Source organism: Trachypithecus francoisi, unplaced genomic scaffold (assembly GCF_009764315.1).
Source record: "Trachypithecus francoisi isolate TF-2019V2 unplaced genomic scaffold, Tfra_2.0 Lachesis_group18, whole genome shotgun sequence".
Lineage (NCBI taxonomy): Eukaryota > Metazoa > Chordata > Mammalia > Primates > Cercopithecidae > Trachypithecus > Trachypithecus francoisi.
The window spans coordinates 13,085,760-13,108,775 of NW_022681463.1; the positions used below are offsets into that span (position 1 = coordinate 13,085,760).

At 37.7% G+C, this 23,016-nt stretch overlaps 1 protein-coding gene across 3 annotated transcripts in view; it reads left to right on the forward strand.

Moving 5' to 3' along the window:
• FGF14 (fibroblast growth factor 14) overlaps positions 1–23,016 on the forward strand; it is a 692,204-nt gene that overhangs the window by 205,820 nt on the left and 463,368 nt on the right. The window contains exon 1 of one of the 3 annotated variants that reach the window (XM_033177335.1): positions 7,584–7,810. The exons of the other annotated variants lie outside the window; for them this stretch is intronic. The gene's annotated coding sequence lies outside the window, so the exon portion shown is untranslated. Of the gene's footprint in view, positions 1–7,583; positions 7,811–23,016 lie in introns of those variants that run through there. 3 annotated transcript variants of the gene reach the window in all.

Consider the following 23,016-nt stretch of genomic DNA (forward strand, 5'->3'; position numbering starts at 1 on the left):
CAAACAGAAAACGCCTATGGGAAAATATGAAAAAGAAGAGGCTGGGTAGATGGACCCATTGGAAAGGCTTTGTAATGAATTCACGTAGTCCAGTGTCAAAGACTGGGTTTCTAGCTCCACGACTAACTAGGTTTGCTACCTAATCAAGTTGTTTATTTTCATCAAGTCACAAAAGTACCTGCCTCATGGGGTTGTTCTGAAGATAAATAATCCATAGAAAGCCACTTTCACTCACCATCTAGCATTTAGAAATCATTCATTAAATGTTAGCTAGTTATACTAGTATTACAGATAAAGTGGTAGAAGGAAAGATATAAAAAGATAATATATTGTATGAACATGTTGTAATTCCTCAGAAGAAAGACAAACACTTGGCCGGGCGCGGTGGCTCAAGCCTGTAATCCCAGCACTTTGGGAGGCCGAGACGGGCGGATCACGAGGTCAGGAGATCGAGACCATCCTGGCTAATACGGTGAAACCCCGTCTCTACTAAAAATACAAAAACTAGCCGGGCGAGGTGGCGGGCGCCTGTAGTCCCAGCTACTCGGGAGGCTGAGGCAGGAGAATGGCGGAAACCCGGGAGGCGGAGCTTGCAGTGAGCTGAGATCTGGCCACTGCACTCCAGTCCGGGCGACAGAGCGAGACTCCGCCTCAAAAAAAAAAAAAAAAAAAAAAAAAGAAAGACAAACACTCTATTAAATCAAGGCTCTATACTGTTTTAACTAAAAAGCAACCAATACCAGCCTTCTCTGTGGACAAGATTTATTTTAGTTTCAATGGACAATTTCCACTATGAAGCAATATTAGTGACTCACAGCAAAGGTGATAAAACTAAGAACCACCTACACATCTTTACAAACTTTAAAGTATTTGTAATAATGAAATAATAGTGTTTCAGGTTCTGATTTATATCAGCTTAAGCCAGTTCCTCGTAAATTTCAAGACCTTCATCATCATTGTGACATTTAGACATAAGGATAATTTGGGGTTTCACCAAGGCAGTGGTATTTTTAGAGTTTGACAAAGAGTGAGGAGTAAGCACTTTCCATTTGTTCCAGGAACATAAACATTTGATCCCTTTGGAACAGCTAAGGATGTCTATAAGCCATGTCAGAGATACCACATGAGGGATGCATTGAATAAGCAGGGAGGCTCCCCTCATCCCACAGGGTTGGTATTTTAATGAATCTTTAAAGCTTCTGACTAATCAAATAACTTTGGCAGATTTTAATTTCAATATTTAAATGATAGTCAATTCCAAGTGCAGTATTTACAAAGTCCAAAAGGATACAGAGTTTATCAGCTTGAACAGAAATTTTCTCTGGTCTTTAGAAGGAGGACTGACTTTACTACACCCCTGTCTCCTTACTCAGAAGGACAATCTGCTCAATTTTCCCATAAGTTGCCTGGCTGCATTTTCCAATTCAGTCTCCTACGGCTTCCTAAAGGCAATTTTAAGATTAGGCGGCTGCCAATAGAGTATAGTTTCAGTGGAAACAGAAAGGCCCACCTGCCTGAAATCTTTACTCAATGGCTAGATCATCCTCTCTAGAAGGCTACAGTTAAAATGAATGTGTTATATTTTGCATTGGTGTGCATTCATTTGTCTGAGAATTCTAGTCGGAATACACTTTGCATACCACTGTGGTCTAACTTCCTTTTCCAGTTGAGACAACTGGACGGTCAGCTCCAGGAGATCGTGTTTTATTCCTCTGATTCTTGCCTAGCACTGTGCCGTGGCTTCTGATGGTGCCTAAAAAAGTATCCCTGTTTGAGGCTGCCACTGCAACATCTACCTCCAAGAGATGAGGTACAGAAACAGCACATTGGAAGGGAATTCCAGAGTCAGAAGACGACAACTCTGTGCCAGGGCGGGCAGGGGAAGGAGAAAGCTGGGAGAGGAGGAAAGAGTCGGTGCCCAGTTAGAAGAGGACGATGGCTAGAGAGTGAAAGAATAAACGGTTGTTGCTTCGCCGTCATTTCTGAGGCTATTTCTACTCAGACAGCATGTTTCAAAATATTGATTGCCCTCTAATTAGAGGTTTCTCATTGAATAATGCCACCTCAAACCAGGAGTGGGCTACTGTGTACCATGAGGCTTTTCTGTGTTTTGATTCTGAGACCCTGAAATAATTGTGTAACGATCTAAAACTACTTAGGATGGGCTGTTGGGGACTGCTTCAAAACACTTTTATCATAATATATTTTGCTTATATAGCATATGTATATCTATATATGTGTTATGTTCCCTATGTATATATAATTACATATACAGGATATCAATATGTATCTATATATGTGTAAATATATTGATATTTGTATTTATGGCTTTATTATGTATAAATATATAATTATTTATGCATAAATATATTTATTTTAAAGGAATTGAGAGATTTATTTTATATGATAGGGGCATCTAAAATCGCCGAATTTTAAAGATGCAAGAGAGCTCAACCAGTTCATCTTCCTCCTTTTTAAGGTAAAGAAACAGAGTCAGGAAAGTTGAGTGAGTTGGCCAAGGTCTCAGGAAAAGCAAGAGCCCCACCTAGAGCTCAATTTGTGCTTTTCAGGCTAGGATACCCTCCAGTGTACCCCTGGGTCTAGGGCAGTAGCACTTGGTGCTGGTAAAGGGGTTAGGCTCTGGGTCTTGAAATTGTTTCCTACTCATGATTCTGAAATGCACCCCCTCATACTTTGACCTGATATCCACTTTAGAAGGACCAAAAGGAGAAATGTGAAGAAGTCATTGGCTTGGAGAGAGTATAATAAAACCTCAATAGGTGGTTGATTTGTACATTCATCAAATGTAAATGAATACCTGTTCTTACAATGGAATGCCTGTAACTGTGTCCTGAGAACCCATCCTAGCAGATACCACTCACAGAAATAGGTCTTTCCTTTCTAATTTCTCTCCTCATCATTAAGACCAGTAGAGTCCATCTTGCTTTAAGTTTGCATTGTAAGAGCAGAAAAAAAAAAAAAACAAAATCTGGACACAGGTGTGGACTCTTTTCAAAAATAAACCACCGGTAACAATCATTCTAGTCTCCACCAGTGATTTATCTCTGAAAAGGGCCTGACGGAGGGGGATGAATGGAAAAGGGGTAGATGTTGATCAAACGGTACAAAGTTTCTGGTAGACAGGAACAGTAACCTGTAGTGATCTTCCACACAAAATGGTGATTATAATAAATACTAATGCATTACGTATTTCATAATTGCTAAAAGAGTAGATTTGACATGTTTTTGCCACAAAAATTATATGTGAGGTGATGAATTTGTTAGTCTGATTTAATCATTCCACATTGTGAACATATATCAAAACATCACCTTGTATGCTTTAAATAAATACAATTATTATTGGTCAATGAAAAATAAAATTTCAAAAAAGATAAACCACTACATTTTTCTTTACCAGAGGCTGTTTATCAGATGTCCTTTAGTACCAGGCAAACGGAGAACCCCGCTGTTGGGATAACATTGCTGCAGCAGGAAGGATATTTTTTCTTTCCTGAGGCTTTTTTGCTTGAATCCAAATTTCTTTACAATTGACTCATTCCTTTCTCCTACCCCTGCCTACTTCTGTCAGCTGTTCTGGGAAAAATAGGAAATGAAGTTAACATTTTCACCCAGTGGCTGGAGGCCACAAGACCAGGGCACTTAATATGATACGGTTAGCTTTGTTTCAAATTAAAATTGGAACCAGTAATGTCTTAATGTTCTTGTCTAGACGATTGTCACGGCTGTAAATTATCATCATAATAGCCATTGTATGGCTTCTAATGACTTCACCAAAACATTATTTGCCAATCCTATAAACTTTTTGAACATGCTGTTTAGTTTATCCTAATGAATCTATTAAGAGGTGACACATACATCCTGCTTCCTCTCTCCAAAGAGACATTTGTGGATTCAATTCCTTGCTTGTTGCTAATGCCACTTTGTAATCTCAATACTGATCTAATTCTGTCTTCTGTCTGTCTGCAACAAATTTAATCAGAAAAATCATTATCCAAATGTAATGTTCCGTGTTAATATAATTACCGATAAAGTAAGCTTTACATCTGCCATTTTGCCACATGTGGGTTTTTTTAAATTGTTGTTTTGATTTGGGTTTTTTTTTTTTGAGACAGGGTCTCACTGCGCCACCCAGGCTTGTATGCAGTGGTGTGATCTTGGCTCACTGCAACCTCTGCTTCCTGGGCTTAAGAGATCCTCCAGCCTCAGCCTCCAATTAGCCACCATGCTCAACTAATTTTTGTAATTTTGTACAGATGGGGTTTCACCATGTTGTCCAGGCACATGTGTTCTATATGTCTTTTTTTGTTTGTGTCTTTCTTTTTCCATTATTTTCTTCCTTTATGCTAAATAGATGTTTTCTAGTATGATATTTTAATTCCCTTAATGTTAATAGTTCTTGAATTGTATTTTTACATTCTTTTTTTAATTGTTGCTCTGAGGATTATAACTAGTATCTTAACAATTTAGTTTGGATCAATACCAATTTAATGTCAGTGGTATACAAAATGTTGCTGCTACATAGCTCTACTTTTTCCCCTTTCTTTGTGCTCTTACACATTATAAGAAGAAATATTTACAGATTATAAGTCCATAAGCACCATTTTATAGTTGTTGATTTGTATAGTTACCTTTTAACTAAACAGGGCAAAAATTACAAACCAAGAGTATATTAATACTATTTCTTATGCTTATTTATATTGTTACGTCTACTGGTGCTGTTAATATTTCTTCATGTGGGTTTTATTTATTGTCTATTATCCTTTCTTTTCAGACCGAACAACTCTGTTTAGCATTTCTTATAGAGTAGGTTTATGAGTGGCAACTTACTTCAGTTTGTTTATATGGCAATGTCTTAACTTTTTTTTCATTTTTGAAGAATAGTTTTGAAAATTACAGAATTCTTATTTGACAGTATTTTTCTTTCAGTACTTGGAGTATGTCATCCCATTGCCCTCTGGAAACCATAGTTTCTGATAAGAAATCAGTTGTTCCTCTTATCAAGGACCCTGTATGTGATGAGCCACTGCTCTATTACTGTGTTCAAGATTCTCTTTTTATCTTTTACTGTTGACAACAATTTGTTTATGATGTGTCTGGGCATGGATAATTTTAGTTGATCTTACATACATTCTGAGTTTCTTTTATGTACAGTTTAATAATTTTCAAATGAAGTTTTGAAAATTTTGGCCGTTGTTTCTTCAAATATTTTTTCTGGTTTTTCTCTTTTACTTCCCTTCTAAAGTTTTCATTTTCATTATGTGGCTATTGGTACACTTGATAGCATGACAGGGACATTGAAGACTTTGTTCAGTTTTCTTCATTATTTTTTCTTTTTATTCCACAGACTAGATAGTCTCAATTGACCTATATTCAAGTTCACTGATTCTTTATTCTGCCAAGTAAAATTTGCAATTAATTCTCGCTAGCAGGGGAACAACATACTCCCTAGCAGGACTGGGACCTGTCAGGGGGGCAGCGGGAAGGAGAGTATCAGGATAAATAGCGAATACATGTGGGGCTTAATACCTAGGTGATGGGTTGATATGTGTAGCAAACCACCATGGCACATATTTACCTGTGTAACAAACCTGCGCATCCCGCACATGCATCCCAGAACTTAAAATTAAATTTTTAAAAAAGAAAAAAAAAGCATTTACAATACATTTTAATATGTATTTAATATGTATTTTAATATGTTTTAAGCTCTCAATTAAAGTTGGCTAATTTTGTAACATAGAAAAGGGCTCCATAGCAAATTGTTTATTTCAATTATTGTATCTTAGTGCTCTAGAATTTCAATTTTTAAAATAATTTATATTTTAAGTTGATGTTATCTATTTGCCGATATATCATTCTCATGTTTTTCTTTAAATTTGTATTCATGGTTTACTTTTGGTCTTTTCTTTAAATTTGTATTCATGGTTTACTTTTGGTCTTTGAAAATAATTATAATGGCTTTAAATTATAATTTAAAGTTATTTCAAATTTTTGACTAGGAATTCTAATGCATGGACTTTTTCAGGTACAAAAATTCATCACTGATTTTTTTCCCCTTGGTTTGGGGCCATATTCCCCTGTTTGTTTACATGTATCATGATTTTTTTGAAACTGAATATTTTGGATCATGTAATGTAGCAACTCTGGAAACCAGATCCCATTCTTCACAGTTTGCTATTGTTTCTGTTTGTTTTTGTTGTTTTTTGTTTGTTTCATGACTTTCCTGTACGAACTCTATAGTTTTTCATGTGTAGTAACTGGTTAACATAATTGTCAGCTAATGACTAGACATGCATTTCCTTAATATCTTGAACTAGCAACTCTCCTAGTCTTTCCTGGATAGTTCCATGTATGTTAGGTGCATGCCTTCAATTTACTGGTAGGCAGTTGAAAACTCTGTTATCATTAATTTCCTCTTGCCCAGATACTCACGGTCAGCAAGAGTTAAAAAATTAAGACCTTTTCAGGTGTCTCAACTTCCTGCACATGTGTGTGGCCTTCTAGATTCTCAGAAACATGTTGGAGCTTTTCAAAGTCCTTATTGTTTACTGAATATCTGTGTTCTCTCAAAATGTATACGTTGTAATTACAGTTAGATGAGATCATATGACTGGATCCCTCATGATGAGATGAGTGCCCCAATAAGAAGACACCAGAGAGCTTGCTTCTCTTTCCACACGCATGCTCCAAAGAAAGGCCATGCCAGAGCACAGAGAGAAGGAGAGCTTCCACCAGAGCCTGACCAAGTGTGCTGCTGGCATGCTTGTTTCATAATTCTACCCTCCAGGACTGTGAGAAAATAAGTTTCTGTTGCTTAAACCACCTGGTCTATGGTAATTTGTTATGGAAGCCCAAGAAGACTAACACAAATTTGGGTGCCAGGAAGTGGGATGCTGATGCAACAAATACCTCAACATGCATAAGTGGCTTTAGAAGTGGGCAATGGATAGAGGATGGAAAAATTTTGAGATGTATGCTAGAAAAAGCCAAGACTGCAGTGAAGTATTTGTTAAAGGCAGTTGGAGTGAGGGCGCAGAAAGAAAAGAAAATAGCTAAGGAGAATTATCTATCTTTCCAGAGAATACATAAATCATCATGAAAAGAATGTTGATATCAATATGAATGTTAAAGGCCATTCTGTTGAGTTCTCAAATGCAAATGAGGAAAAAAATTACTGGAAAATGGAAGAAAGGTGATCCTTTCATAAAGTGACATAGCACTTGGATTAACTGTGTTCTAGTGTTTTGTGAAATTGATATTTTTGACAAACAAAATTAGATAATATTTAGGTACGACTTTGGATTTTGCAAGCGATAAAATTGGATAATTAGCTAAGGAGATAGCTAAGCAAAGTGTTGAAGGAGCAGCTTGCTTCTTCCTGTTTATGGTAAAATGTGAAAGGAGAGACAGAAGTTGAAGAAGAAATTGTTAAGCAAAAAGGAACCAGAGTTGAAGATTTGGAAAGTTTTCAGTCTATCTATATTGCAAAAAAATAGAAAAGCTTATTGTGAAGACAACAGGAAGGGTGTAGTTGAACAATTATTTGATAAAGAGATAATGGTAATGACTCATGGATTCTGAATCAGCCATCTCAGAAGAGGCCAGGAATAGAGATCAATTTTACAAGCAAAAACTGTCAATTTGAACTAAGCAGTCAGAAACAAATGAGGTGAAGTAAAGGCTGTCAGACTTTTAGAGCCTACAAGACCAGACCAGAGAGCTATTTGGCTGTAACTTTGTGCTTTTCAAGAAAACGAAGTAGTGACCGCAAAGGCAATTCAGAGATCATCAGGTTAGTATCCTTTGTGGCAAAGGGTGGGAACATTGCCTCAGTTTCAATAGGCCATATGGCCTCTGACTAAAGCCTTGGGGGCAGGGCGTTGGAGACAGGGCTGTGTAAAAGCCTGGAGGCAGGATCCACTATCCCTGTAGGTCTAGAATAAATGGCACGAAATGAAAAAGAGATATCTTGAGCCTCAAGAGCTAATGGAATTTGCCTTGGTTGGTTTTAGATGTTCTTGGGGCCTGTCTCTTATTCTTTCTTTCTTAATTTTTCCTTTTGGAATGGGAATGGCTATCTCATGCCTATTCCACTATCTGTTGTAATTTGGAAGCACATAACTTGTATGGTTTTACAGGTTTACAGCTGGAGAACAATTTTGATTTTTGGGATAAGGCTTACTTATGTTTGATTTAGATACTATTTAGCTGAGACTTTGTACTTCAGAATTGATGCTGGAATCTGTTAAGACTTTTGAGGCTGTTGGGATAAAATTAATGTATTTTGCATGTGAGAAGGACATCTTTGGGGTCCAGGGCAGAATGTATGAACTGAATATATGTGTGCCACTCAAAGTTACATGTTAGTATGATGGTATTCTGAGATGAGGTTTTTGGGTGGATAAATAAGGTTAGATGAGATCATGTGAATGGGAACTCATGATGGGATTAGTGCCCTTGAAAGAAGAGATACCAGCGACGTTGCTCCTGTCTCTGTGCATGTGAACCAAATGAGCACACAGTGAGAAAGAAGCCTGGAAAAGAGGCTTTACAAGAACTTCATCACGCTGGACCATTCTAGCCTCCAGGACTGTGAGAAAAAAAATTTATGCTGTTCAAGTGATCAGTCTCTGGTATTTTGTTATGGCAGCCCAAGCAGACAGACCCTATGGACAATTCATTCACCACATTTTCCATGTAAGGTTTTGGTCAGCTTCTTGTTTGCTCAAATTTTATAGATGCCTCAGGTAGCTATGATATTAAGCAATTACCACGCATGGTTTTTGACAGATGTCCTGGGGAAAGGTTGTTTACAAGGAGTGATCTCTAAGTCCAGTCAAGTAAAGACAAGCCCTGCTAGTAGAGGTTTCCAGGAAACTACCAGTCAGGTCAAATAATAACAACTGGTAAGGGCACTTCTGAGGAGCTTCAAAACTGTTTTTCCCTCTCCTTTGGTTGGTAGGCTGCTGTTTTTTTTTTTTTTTTTTTTGAGACAGAGTCTCGCACTGTTGCCCAGGCTGGAGTGCAGTGGCCGGATCTCAGCTCACTGCAAGCTCCGCCTCCCGGGTTTACGCCATTCTCCTGCCTCAGCCTCCCGAGTAGCTGGGACTACAGGCGCCCGCCTCGTCGCCCGGCTAGTTTTTTTTTTTTTTTTTTTTTTTGTATTTTTTTAAGTAGAGACAGGGTTTCACCGTATTAGCCAGGATGGTCTCGATCTCCTGACCTCCTGATCCGCCTGTCTCGGCCTCCCAAAGTGCTGGGATTACAGGCTTGAGCCACCGCGCCCGGCCTTTTTTAAATTTTTTTATTTTTTTATGGCTATGCTTATCACTGCTATTGTATTTACCAAGCTGTTGGTTTTCACAGCTATTGTGGAGCTGAGAAGAGAGGATGGGTGTAGGGCAAGTTAAAACACCAGAAAGGTCACTGTTCCCATTGAGATTCAGCTGTTTTTTCTTTAATAAAGAGTCCTTGAATTTCTCTCTTGGTTAGTTGACAGAGTTCTTAAAATGTTGATTTACTGTTTTCATTGCCATCATGGAGGAGCAGATATTTGGAAGCCTTTCACTGCAGCATTCTTGCAATGTCTCCACACCCCAACTCAATTAATTTTTGTTCAGTATATTAATTTGACTTTTTGTTGTCTCTCTAACATTGGTTTTATCCTTATTTATTAATGTAAGGTGGGATTTGGAGCTGATCTCACACTCAGATCCAGGGATGACCCCTAATTGTTCAAAGCCAACATTCTCACTCTGAACACTATTGACATTTTGGGTCCAATACTTCTGTGTTGTAAGGGGCTATTCTGGCCATTGTAGGATCTTTAACAATATCCTTGGACTCTACCAATTAGAAGCCAGTAACACTGTTGCAGTTGTGACAACCAAAAGTTTTCCAGACATTACAAAATGTCCCCTGCTGGACAAAATTGCCTCAGACTGAGAATCACTGTTCTAACCACATTAATATAGTTTCATTATTATAAATGCAAAAGTTGATTCAGGTAAACAAAATTTATGTCCTAAAGCATATGACAATCCCCTGATCACAGTTGTTAGTTCAGGAATGGAAATGTAACCAATTCAAACCAGTGAGGTATGAGGGAACGTTGCTGGAAACAACTAGAGGAAGTTTCTTTTTTTCTGTTTTTTGGTTGAGTTGTGTGAGGATGTGAAATCCATTGGATGACCAGCCTTAAAAGGAATCAAGGAGTGATCTCTAACACATAACATGTGATATGTTTTGGATGTGTCCCCTCAACATCTCATGTTGAAATGTGGCCTCTGATGTTGGAGGTGTCTAATGGGAGATGTCTGGGTCACAGGAGCAGATTCCTCATGAATGGCTTGGTGCCATCTTTTTGGTGTTGAGTGAGTTCCCACTCTATTAGTTCACGCAAGAGCTGGTTGTTTAAAAGAGCCTGGCACCTCCTCCCTGCTCTCTTGCTCCCTCTTGCCATGTGATCTGTGGGCTCCCCCTATGCCTTCCACCATGATTGTAAGCTTCCTGAGGCCTCACCAGAATCCAAGAAGATGCTGGTGCCATACTTGCATAACCATGAGCCAAATAAAACTCTTTTGGTTATACATTACCCAGTCTCAGATATTCCACTATAGTAATGGAATACTATAGTAGTAATACAACATGTCTGGCACTGAGTAGATATTAAGGGTCATTATTACAGCACTGACTGGGCTTATGGCATGACTTTTGCTCTTCCTATGAGACCTATTTTATTCAAACTCTTTGAATTTAAAGGTGCTCCTAAATATTGTAAGGGATTCTACCTGCATAATATCTCTTTCAATTTCAGTTCTTCTTTTTCATATCAACACTCCAATTCCCATTTTGCTTCTTAATTCTTAATTGGTTAAGTGGAATTCTTTTCATAAAATGTTCTGATTTTTCCTCTCTCCACTTTATCCTGCCATCCTTAGTTATTTTCCTAAAGTGCACCTCTGATTTTATCACTGCTCTGTTCAAAATGTTTCAAAGATTTTCTCACTATCTACCCATTAAACCCTATGTCTCAGCCTGTTTTTCAATTTGACTAAAACCAACTTTTCAAACCTATCAGCCTCTACTTTTCTTCTATGATCTAGTCTTTTAACCAAATGGGAATTCTCACCATTTCCAGAGTAAGGTCCTATTTCTTGTCTCTGTTCTCTCTCTCTCTCTCAATCTCTCTCTCTCTTTCTTCCTCTCTTACTCCTTCTTTCTCCTTCTTTCCTTCTTTTTCTTCTCTTTCTTTCTTCCTCTCTCTCTCTCTCCTTCCTTCCTTCCTTCCTCTCTCTCTCTCTCTTTCTTTCTTTCTTTCCTTTCTTTATTTCTCTCTCCCCTCCCTCCCTCCCTCCCTCCCTCCGTCCCTCCCTCCTTCCCTCCCTCCCTCCCTCCCTCCCTTCCTTCCTTCCTCCTTCCTTCCTTCTTCCTTCCTTCCTTCCTTCTTTCTTTTCTCACTCTGTCACTCAGGCTGGAGTGCAGTGGTGCAGTCTCAGCTCATTACAACCTCTGCCTCCCAGGTTCAAGTGACTGTCCTGCCTCAGTCTCCCCAGTAGTTGGGATTACAGCCATGTGCCACCATGCCCAGGTAATTTTTGTATTTTTGGTTGAGAAGGGGGTTTCACCATATTGGTCAGACTGTCTCGAACTTCTGGCCTCAAGTGATCCACCTGCCTCAGCCTCCCAAAGTACTGGGATTCCAGAAGTGAGCCACTGCACCTGGCCTCTATTCATTTTCTTATGCTATTTCTGGCACCAGTATATTGAAAGTAGTAATTTTAATGAAAATACATAGCCTTTACTTAGCCCTAGCCCTCTGCCAGATACTGTGCTTTATCTCATTTAATTATCAAAACAAAAACAAGACGAAAGAATGTGTTAGGTACTTCTATTTAGCCTGCTGGCACAAAAGAGGAAATTACAGCTGGGAGAGGTTAAATAATTTCCCAAGGTCACATAGATAATTGAAGTAACCTGAAACTTAAACTCAGCTCTTTCCACTTGTTCATATTCTTGTTCTTAGCCACAATGCTATTATTGCTCTCACTTTACCTGTCTTTGTTGTCTCTCTCTGTCATTATCTGTTGAAATTGTTTTTTCCCAGTCTAAATTTTTATGTTATTCATAACATGTGTTCTAGTCTTTTAATCCAGAAACATTTTTTTGACCTCTAATCTCTCACTGACCCTAACAGAACACCTGGTACTTCATGATAGATGGCCAATATATGTTTTAAATAAAGGAGATAGATATTTAAGTTGGAGCCTAGGTATCTGGTTCTTTTATTTCACAATTGCTATACAGAGAAAAATTAAAATTGTTCAGTATTTCCCAGAAAATAAGCACTCTATAAATATTTGTTAAATTGAATGAATTGCTGAAATTCAATAAATCAGCTTCTTAGGTGTCTACTTCTCTTTCGACTGTCCTTATGCAGACCATAGCTACATATGTAATGCAAAATGTCAAATAATTTACCCATTATATGTGGAATACCCATTGCTTTCTGTGTGAACTGTGCAGGTGAGCAGACCTGGGAGTCTATTTGTTCTGTCATTGATAGTGGAAAAGGGCCCAGTCTTAAATGTTTGCGGGGGAACTCAGAATTTCCAGCTACACAACCAACTGTAACTATGGCTTTCCTTCCACAGAGGTGCTATTTTATGGGCTTTCAGACTGAAAACAAATCTGTTTCATGGTATGTCTGTTTTGTCTGTCCTCAAATGTGCATGGTACTTAAGAAGAGCAGGGACAGGGTACGAAGGTGGAAAAGAGAGGAGAAGCAGCAGCAATGAGGAGAAGATGAAGGGCAATGATGGAGACTAGATTAAATTAAATGCCAGAGCTCCCAATCCTTGGAGGCTGTTGTGGATGCTGTTGCCTTGAGTTAGCAATATAAATCAGTAAGTCAGATCCGGCTGAACTCTGGTGCCCTCCAAGTTCTATTCAAATCAGGAATTCTAGGATTCTATTTTATAAAAAACTTTTAAAAATTTTTGGACATAGGTCATGTTGTCAATAGCAGAGTTTCTCAAACAAGAGTATATGAACATTTTCCCTGTGCCTGTGTATTCTCGAAGAAAATAATCCATTTTATAATTATATTTTGATTATAGCCCTAAAAAGTAATCTGTGCATGTCTGGGTTATCTGGGGCTCCTAATGCAGTTGATTAGGCAATTTTTGTAGCACATTTTTGATGAATTAATAATCTGATTAGATGGAGACAGTGCTATTTATTTATCTGAGTTAATGGGAAAAGGCTAAATTTGTCCTCCATATGTAACCAAGGCATTGCTTGTGTGTCCCCCATATGTACTCTACCTAAATAACTGAGGCATGTGCCTATTTGTGCTCCATATGTACATCACATGTATAACTCAGTTGTGTGTCTGTGTGTTTTCCATGGATTATGTATGTAACTCTGATGTGTGTCTGTGTTTCCTATGTGCGCTGTGTATGTAACTTATGTGTGAGCCTGTATGTGCACTACATGTATAACTCAGGTGTGTGCCTGCATTGATTGCATATGTGCACTATTTATATAACTCAGGCGTGTGTACATGCTTTATATGTGCACTGTATGTATAACTCAGATGTATGCTTGCATGTGTTTCCTATGTGCACTAAACATGTAACTCAGGCATTGCTCTTATGTTCTCCATATGTGCACTAAATATGTTAAACATGTATCATACCACTGATTTTAAAAAAGTTGGAATAGACAAAAATGTTGAGAAAATTATATGTATAGACATGTCAAACTTTACGTGTGCATGTATAGTATCATATTCACATTGAGAATTATAATTTACTTTCAGTGAAATAATGTGTTTATTCACATCAATGTTACTGATTTTCACACTACTTTAAAGATTTTGGTTGCTTTTAATGTATAAATTAATTTTTAGTTTTATAGTTGTTGTAAAAGAACCATGAGGATAAGGCAGGCAGATTATACCTAGTGGCATTTATTAATATTGTTATAAAAATAATTTGTCAACACTGGAAGTCAGTGAGATCTTTTTCCTTTAAAAGTGGTCTTTACATTACTAAGTTTGAAAAGAAACAAAAACTATACCATTTGATTTTGAAGTACATATAAGTTTTAATCTGTTGACCCCAATAAGCTGTCTTAGAGAAAATATTTCTGTTACCTAGGGAAATACTGAGCTTATAAGTGGCAATATTCCATTTATTATTAGAGTGACTGCTTTCTGTTTTGTAAACTATCATCTTTAGTTATCAAATCATATATGTATATATTTTTTTTACCTGGAAAAAAATCACATCGTGTTAATGCTGGTAAATTTTTGAGCTGCACTCAAGGAAATGTGCCCAGGCAATGAACTTTGTCCAGACTGGGTCACCAAATCTATTAAATGTACTTTTATTATTATTATTATTATTTTCATTTGAATAAATGCAGCATATTAATAGCATGAAGAGGTCCTATCAAAGCCCTTTTTCCTCCTTTAGTGTGAAAGGGTTAAACAGTGACTTCACAACGTCGCACTCACTTCCACGTGTATTATATCATCACAGTAATGCTGTGAAGATGATGTCATCTCAGCTCCACACATGATAGATTTGTGAGCCAAGGGACTGAGTGAATTGTGTCAGTCATAAATCGGGTGGATCAAGCTCCAAATACAGTGTTTCAACTTCAAGCCTTGGGCTCCTTTCACTATATCATGTACCTCCTCTAAATTAAATTTAAACTAACTTCCTGATAGACAAATTTATCTAGAGAAGGTGTAATATTAACTCATATGGAGAACTTTAAGAGATACATTTCTCATCCTGTATCTGATATAGTTTATTATTGTGAGTATGGAATATGTCTATATTTCTGCTGACTGCCAGAAAAGATTTAGATAAAACACGGAAATATAAAACAGGTCTTTTAACATGGATTAAAATGCAAAAGTCAAGTAATAGAAGAAGAAAATAAGGCTCTATCTTCAAGAATTTATGCCACCATTTCCTAATTTCTCTTTCCACTGTCTCGTGGCCTTTCCAAAATCAATACAGTATAAATAAAAATATTGTTTTCCTGTTACCTTTCTTCTCATGAACATAAGGCCTCAGAACTATGAAAGAAAATGGATGAGAACAGTTCCTTTTTGTCTTTTATTTTTTCTTATTATGATGATTATCTTAGCTTTATGTTCTTTCTGAGCTTAAAGATGAGGCATGTGCTTTGTAAAGAATTTGGAAAAATATGAAGAATTAGGAAATGCGTTCATTATTCCAGCAGTAGTGATTTCTTTGTGTATTTTAAAAATACAGTTTTAGGTTACCTGAGAACATATGCTTTCTTTACTTGACATTTTTAATGTTATTAAATTTCCCAATATTATTAAAAAGCTTTTATTTTTAATGGTCACAAAATATTCTACCATATTGATATATTCTGTCTTATTTAAGCTTCTACCTAATATTGAATACTCGAGTGATGTCCAATTTCTCACTGTTATTATAAATGCTGCATGTCTGTCTATAACTTTTGTGGGCATTTTGGCTTACGGTAGTTTCTAAGAAGAATTAGTAGGCCAAAAAAGATGAATATTCTGAATTATTTTGATGAACATTACCAAATTTCTTCCCAAACTCTCATACCAATCCACACCCCATCCACAACGTCAGAGTGCATGTATTTCATGGTGCCCTCATCTACACAGAGGTTCTTGTTAATTTCTTTCATTTGATAGGCAAATGCTGTGTCACATTGATTTAATTTGCATTATTTAAAAAGTTGAACTGTTACTGCTCGTATTTACTAGTCATTTCTGTTCTTCTTTTGAAAATTGTCCAACTCATCTTCTTACCTCTCCATTATCATTCATCACCACTCTACTTCAGGAAAATAGAATCATGAAAATTAAAGACATTTAGAGCTGGAATGAGCATGATCAATCCCTCACTATCCATGTGAGCCTAGATAGATTCATAAGTCCCTCCCTAGGATACTGAGTGACTGAGTAATATGGGCGTCTAAGCCTCCTGCCTGTCTTTATTGTCTCCTCCTCCTTCTTTTTACTGACCACTCCCACCTTTCTTCCATGCACCCTTCCTTGTGATGATGTTCCCTCCTCAGTGTAAACGTTTTGACATCTTTATAGTATCCTGGGATTAGTAGGCTTGCGTGTTAACCCGGAAACGGAAGTCAGTACTGGCCTTTGTTCCAGGTTGTCTGATGTCCCGTCCCCACCTCCTCTTACGAATGGCTGTGTGTCTGTGACTACAGCAGGGGCTCCATTACCAAGTCCCCTGAGCGACAGGAACTCAGTGATTTCGAAAGACTCCTGCATAATGTGCAAAGAAGGCCGAGTGTTCCATTCATTGTATTTCTTGATATTTACTTTACCTTCTGGAAGGATATTCATGGTTAAAATGTACCCAGCACCCTGTATGATGAGTCAAGTGGGTGAACATCTGTGTGGTTCCTAGTCAGTCCTCACAGCAACACTGCAAGGGAGACGCGATGGTTCTTATTTTACATCCGAGCTCTAGGGAACTGTGTCCCACATCTTAGACTATTTTCCCGCCATTACATAGCTAATAAGGAGAGAGTGTTTGAATCTAGGTTTGTCTGATTCCCAAGTCTCACATGGCCTCTCTGCTATATTTCTTTGCCAATCAGGCAGTGGGTAGGGAAATCTTAGCTTGTGCCTGTTCTATGCTAATGGCACCCATAGGTTGACTCACCTGGGATGGGAGCAAAGGTTAAATGCACTTTCCATTCTGACAGCAAATGACTGAGTTCATTGAGGAACAGGGGTAAGTCTGGGGTTCTTATTCCCGGCGTATGGTAGACACTTAACAACTATTTGTTATTACTGAATGAAAGATGCTTTTCATTAAGCTACCTGTTTCTCTCATGTAAAAGCAGGGTTAACTAGTCTATACGGCAGGGATAATCTGGCAGTACTTATCCTGCTTTGTAATGACTTTGTCTTTCTTTAGCGATTGATTTATGCTCTCTTAACTTTCCGTTCTTCAAAATGAGGCTACCAAACTGCACGTGGTGTGATTAAGATGAATATATTTTGAACTCATAGAAAAGATGATAAATTTAATTTTACTGATAATATAATAGAAATTTTGAATTCTAAAAAAGTCCTTAGGGGAATGAATTCTGAACATATTATAGGTGAGTCTTTTTTTAAATAGGAAAATATTTATTTTTCCAGTCTTGCACATTTCTATCAAATGTGTTTTTTAGATAGCACTCCATAGTGACAGTGCTATGAAGCTACCTGCCTGCAGTCAGGCAGCGTCCCGTCCATCTCTCTGGGATGAGTGGGCTGGCTTGTATTCCGGAAATTTAGTCAACACCCACCTTTGTTCCAGGTTGTCTAATATCTCATTCTGACCCCATACTTAACATGCACTTGCCGTCCCAACTGCACTATGGTGGCACATCACAGGCTTCACAAATGAAGTTTTTAGATGCATGAGTACAGTCATAGGAAGAATGAATATGTTTCTTTTAATTCTTTTTGAGAACTACAACTATACAAATGTTTATAATCGATCTACTTCTCTAATCTGAACTTCAATAAACCATTTGGCAAGAAATGTAGTATTTATAAATGGAAGAGCTACATTAAGTATTTTCCTTTTAACAAACTAGAAATTTGCTAACGCTCAAAACCAGAGGTCAACAAATTTTGTAAAGAACCAAATAGTAAATATTTTAGGCCTTATGGGCCAAGATGCAAAATCAAACACATTATGTAGGCACTTACCTAACAAAAGAGAAAACAAATTTTCACAACATTCAACAAAATTAAAGTATAAAATAATAATAATGATAATAATAATAATAATAAAGAACAGTTTTTGTAATACAAATCTCCTGTATTAGTTTTCTATTGCAGCCATAAGATATTATCAGAGACTTGGTAGCTTACATAAAAAAAATTGATGATATTATGGTACAGTTCCAGAGGTCAGAAGTCCAACTCAGTTCTCACTGGGCTAAAATTAAGGTGTCTGCAGGGCTGTGCTCCTCCAGAGGCTCTGAGGTAGAGTCTGCTGTCTTGCCTTGCCAGATGTCAGAGGTTGCCTGCATTCTTTGGCTTATGGCTCTTTCCTTCATATTCAAAGCCAGGAATCATATTCATATTCAAGGCCGGGAATGTAGCGTCTCTGTAAACCTGCTTCTATTGCCACATTTCTCTCTCTACTGCAGTCTGGAAAGGCTCTCCATTTTTAAGGATCCATGTGATTACACTGAGCCCACCTGGATAACTCAGGATAAATTTCACTATGCAGGATCCAGGAGTTAGTTTTCCAGGGCTGCCATAACAAAGTACTACAAAATGGGTGGCTGATAAAAATGGCAATTATTTAAAAACTTTCTCACAGTTCTGGACTATAAAAATCAGAAATCAAGGTTTCAGCAGGGCCACGCTCCCTCTGAGGTTCTGAGTAGGATCCTTCCTTTTCTTCTTCCTTCCATAGATGCAGTTGGCAGAATAATGGTCTCCAAAGACGTCCATGCCCTAATGCCCAGAACCTGTGAATACGTTACCTGACATGGTCAAAGGGATTTGGCAGATATGATTAAGGTTATGGACTACTATGGGTCCAGCGTAATATGTACAACCTAGCAACAGAGTTTCATATAGCATATATGCAAATATAATTTAGAATTCATATAATATAAAGAAGCTGATCAACCATAAAGACTTTTTTGAAAAGGGATGGAAGAGTTATGTCCATCAATCCTTGGCATTTTCTGATTTGCAGCTGCATTGCTTCAGTCTCTGCTTCCATTAGCACAAGGTCTCCTCTCCTCCTGTGCCTCAGTCTCTTCTCCTCTTCTTATAAGGCATCAGTTATATTGGATTAGGGCTTACCTTGATGACCTCATCTTAACTTGATAACATCTACAAAACCTCTTTTTCCAAATAAAGGCACATTCATGGGTATCAGGGATTAGGACTTCAAGATACCTCTGTAGGGGACATGGTCCAACCCATAATAATCCATAACCTTAATCACATCTGCCGAATTCCTTTTACCATGTCAGGTGACATAATCATGGGCTCTGGGGATTAGGGCATGGACATCTTTGGAGACCGTTATTCTGCCTAGTGCGTTTAATAATAAGAACACTGAAAATCTTTTAAACATTTTCTTTTCTTTTTTTTTTGAAATAACATTCTGTTTAATTGAGATTCAAAATTAGTATTCTTTATCATCAAACTGATTGCAAATCTGGAAAATTATTCTCAATTATGAGTCGAAGAAAAACAGGTAGTGAGCTAGATTTGGCCTGCAGGCGGTAGTTGGCTGATTCTTCCTCCAAACAAAATCTTATTTAGGCCAAAATCTATTAGAATGTTACCAGAAATACCATTTACTATAATGTAAACATGATTTTTAAAATATATTAGGAATTAATCCCAGTTGGGCTGGAATACATACATGGGAGTGAACCACATGATAAAACAGACATGTTTGGGTAATGTGAATAAGGTTTGCCAGATTTAGGACTCATAATATATATCCTTGATTTATTTCAAAGAAATGCTAGTATCCAACTACCTGTGTGTATTTCTCCAGGGTAATATGTACAACCTAGCCACAGAGTTTCATATAGCATATACATTCTTCCCAGGCAATTACTAATACAGAATGATATTACTAGGCTTCTCGCTTAGGAAAACACCAGTTAATTGGTAAAAGCACATTTTTAAAATCTAAAATAGCTTCTCTTGGCCAGGTGAGGTGGCTCATGCCTGTAATCCCCACACTTCAGGAGGCTGAGCAGGAGGATTCACTGGAAGTCAGGAGTTCAAAACCAGCCTGGCCAACATGGTGAAACCACGTCTCTACTAAAAATACAAAACTGCGCTGGGCATGGTGGCAGGCACCTGTAATGCTAGCTACTTGGGAGGCTGAGGGAGGAGAATCTCTTGAACCCAGGAGGCAAAGGTTGTAGTGAGCTGAGATCGCACCACTGCAATCCAGCCCAGGTGGCGGAGTGAGACTGTCTCAAAAAAAGTAAAAAATAATGAAAATGTCTTCTCTTACTTGGTATTACAAATTTCAACATTTGAGCAGAATTATAGCATGGAAATGATAGAAAATAGTCCTAATGATTAACATTCATACTGTCAACAGAAAATCATCATCAATTGTATATGATGTGTCTTTCAAATAAGGAAATTATATCTGTGACATTTAACTGGCTAGTCTATAGTCTTGCCTTAGAAGTCAGTGTTAACCTTTCTCTCCATTGATTTCCACAGAAACTCTCTGTTTGCCAGAAATGCATTAGATTTTTTTTTGCATTAGCAGTAAGACATGAAGTTAGTGGGGCATCTAGTTGGGATGGTTAAGTGGTTTGGTAGGGATGAGGAGTAATCATATTTATAGATATGATTGAGTTTCTCTGGCAAATGTATTTTAGAATTCATATAGTATAAAGAAGCTGACCAATCATAAAGATTTTTTGAAAAGGGATGGAAGAGCTAGGGTTCGCTTAATCCTATTTAAGAGGCTTTCTTGATGGAAGAATTATATACTTCAGACTTTAGTTATGTATTTGGAGTTTTAAAGATTTATTATTAAGTCTTCACTTGTGAGCTTTAGCATAGAATAGTGATAAAGAATGTGGTCTTTGGAGCCAACATACAGGCGTTTACATTTGGGACCTGCTACTTCACTACAGATCACTTAACCACTGTCTCAATTTACTTCTTTGAAATGTGCATAAAAGCAGTACCTAAGTATAAAGTGGTTTGGAGAGTGCCTGATGCATAGTAAGCATTATATAAGTGTTATTCACCTGTTGTTTATTATGATTATTGGTGGTGGTGGTGATGTTAAAAGGTACTCTGTACTCCTGCACGTATCTGTTAAGGAATGTGTAGGCCTAGGGCTGGCAGAAGAGTGTGTAGTCCCCAAACCATTAAGCAAGTGATTAAGTAGCTGAGAGACCCCAGTTTACGATGGAAACACATGAACCAGGAGTGAACAAAGCAGCTGAAGAGGGGGTCAGGTCTGGGGCCATTTCTGGTATGGAGCATTGGAGGTGGTGGTAGAGGCAGAGATGGGGCCACGCTCTGCTGACACTGGGATAGCCCTGATTCTTGGGAAAAACTGGATGGTTTTTCATGGTACTCACCTATTTCTTTACCACTTGCTGCAGGAAGCCAAAGAAAGAGTGGGGACTTCCTGTTACGACTCCACTTCCCTGCTATTTGGTATGTGGCTGCGCTACTGCCATGGGCTGCATGACTGAATCCCGTTCTGCAGACCACACTTGACATTACTTTTAGTTTTCATTCCTTCATTTTTCTTTTTACATTTTTAATGTCCTTATTCCCTGATCTCCTTAGTGTCTCTTCCTCATCACTGCTTACTGTTTGTACAATATCAGGTTCCCCACTGGATGTATATATCTCCATGATTACAAAAGTGAATAGATAAAATATTTGCATTTGAGTTTAAATTACGGTGGTAAGTGTAATTTAAAATTTAAAATTTGTGGTGTATATATATATACACCACATATATATATATATATACACCACAAATTTATATATATATATATATATCACAACTTTTGTGAGATGTGTTTATACACAACACACACACATACAATAGAATACTACTCAGCCACAAAAAAGAATGAAATCATGGCCTTTGCAGCAGCATGGTTAGAACTGGAGGCTATTATCTTGAGTGAAATAACTTGGAAACGAATAGTAAAATACCACACATTCTTGCTTAGAAGTGGGAGCTAAATAACGTGTACACATGGACATAGAATATGGAAACACAGGCATTAGAAATTTGGAAGGGGGGGAGGGGGATGACAGACAAGAAATTACTTAATGGGTACAGCGTCCACTGTTTGGGCGATGGTTACATTAAAAGTCCAGACTTCACCCTTATGCATTTTATCCATGAAATAAAACTATACTTTTACCCCTTATACTAATGCAAATAAAAATTAAAATAATTAATGGTGAATATTCAAGAGTTATATTAGAGATCTAGGTGATTTAAGTGAAACTGGTGACCTAAGTAAGCAAAGTCAGTTTTTAGTAGCCGTTGGGTCATATTTTCCAGGATGTGAAGATTATGATTCACTTTGGAAAGTGGGTTTTGCCACCTCCTGAACCATAATGGTGTTTCTGTAATTCCCGCTGTCAGTGGCTTAGGTCTCCTTCTCTTCCTCAATCTTGATTTTATTCTCTCTTCAAGCTGCTGAGGTGGGGCAGGACACTGGGATCTGAGGGAGCTGGTCGAAGAGACTTTAGTGCTATGTTTGTGCTGGAGGTGAGGGTGTGATGCCGGAGGATTTCTGTTTAGGATGTTGCTGTGAGGTGCTGTGGTGCTGTGGTCAGGGGAGGTTTGGGGCATGAGCCGAGAGAGATGTGCTATGTTTTGAATGATGAATTGATATCATGGCTTTTGATATTTTCATATATACTTATTGAAGGTATCATTAAAGATTTGCATATTTTCTTCAACAACATATTTAAAAGAGTATAGTGATACCAACGTTTATGTAAAAATCATAAAATGAAGATAACTTTTTTGAGATGGAAGTTTTTTTTTTCCCCTTTATAATTTCTTGCGTGTCACACTTGCCTTAAATAGCTCTTGGTCATAGAGTTCCCTTTGGATGAATACAGGATTTCCATGAGCCATAAGGTTCCTGAGAAATCACTCAATCAGACTTTAAGAGTTTCGCATTATTTTTCTGGGAATTACTTGCTGACAAAACATTATGGGATAGCTGACAAAACATATGTCTGTATGCCAAATGACATCAGCAGATGCAAAATTGGAAATAGGCAATGCAGAAAAGGAATGGTATTTCTGAAAAGTAACAGACATGGTGGCACATATTAACTGAAAAAGTTGATGATTTTCCTTGGAAAAAAGAAAGAAGCACTGAGTGTTATTCTGTAAGTAAAATGAGGAGTCTACATTCTAAGGACATGAGAGACACACCAGCAGACAG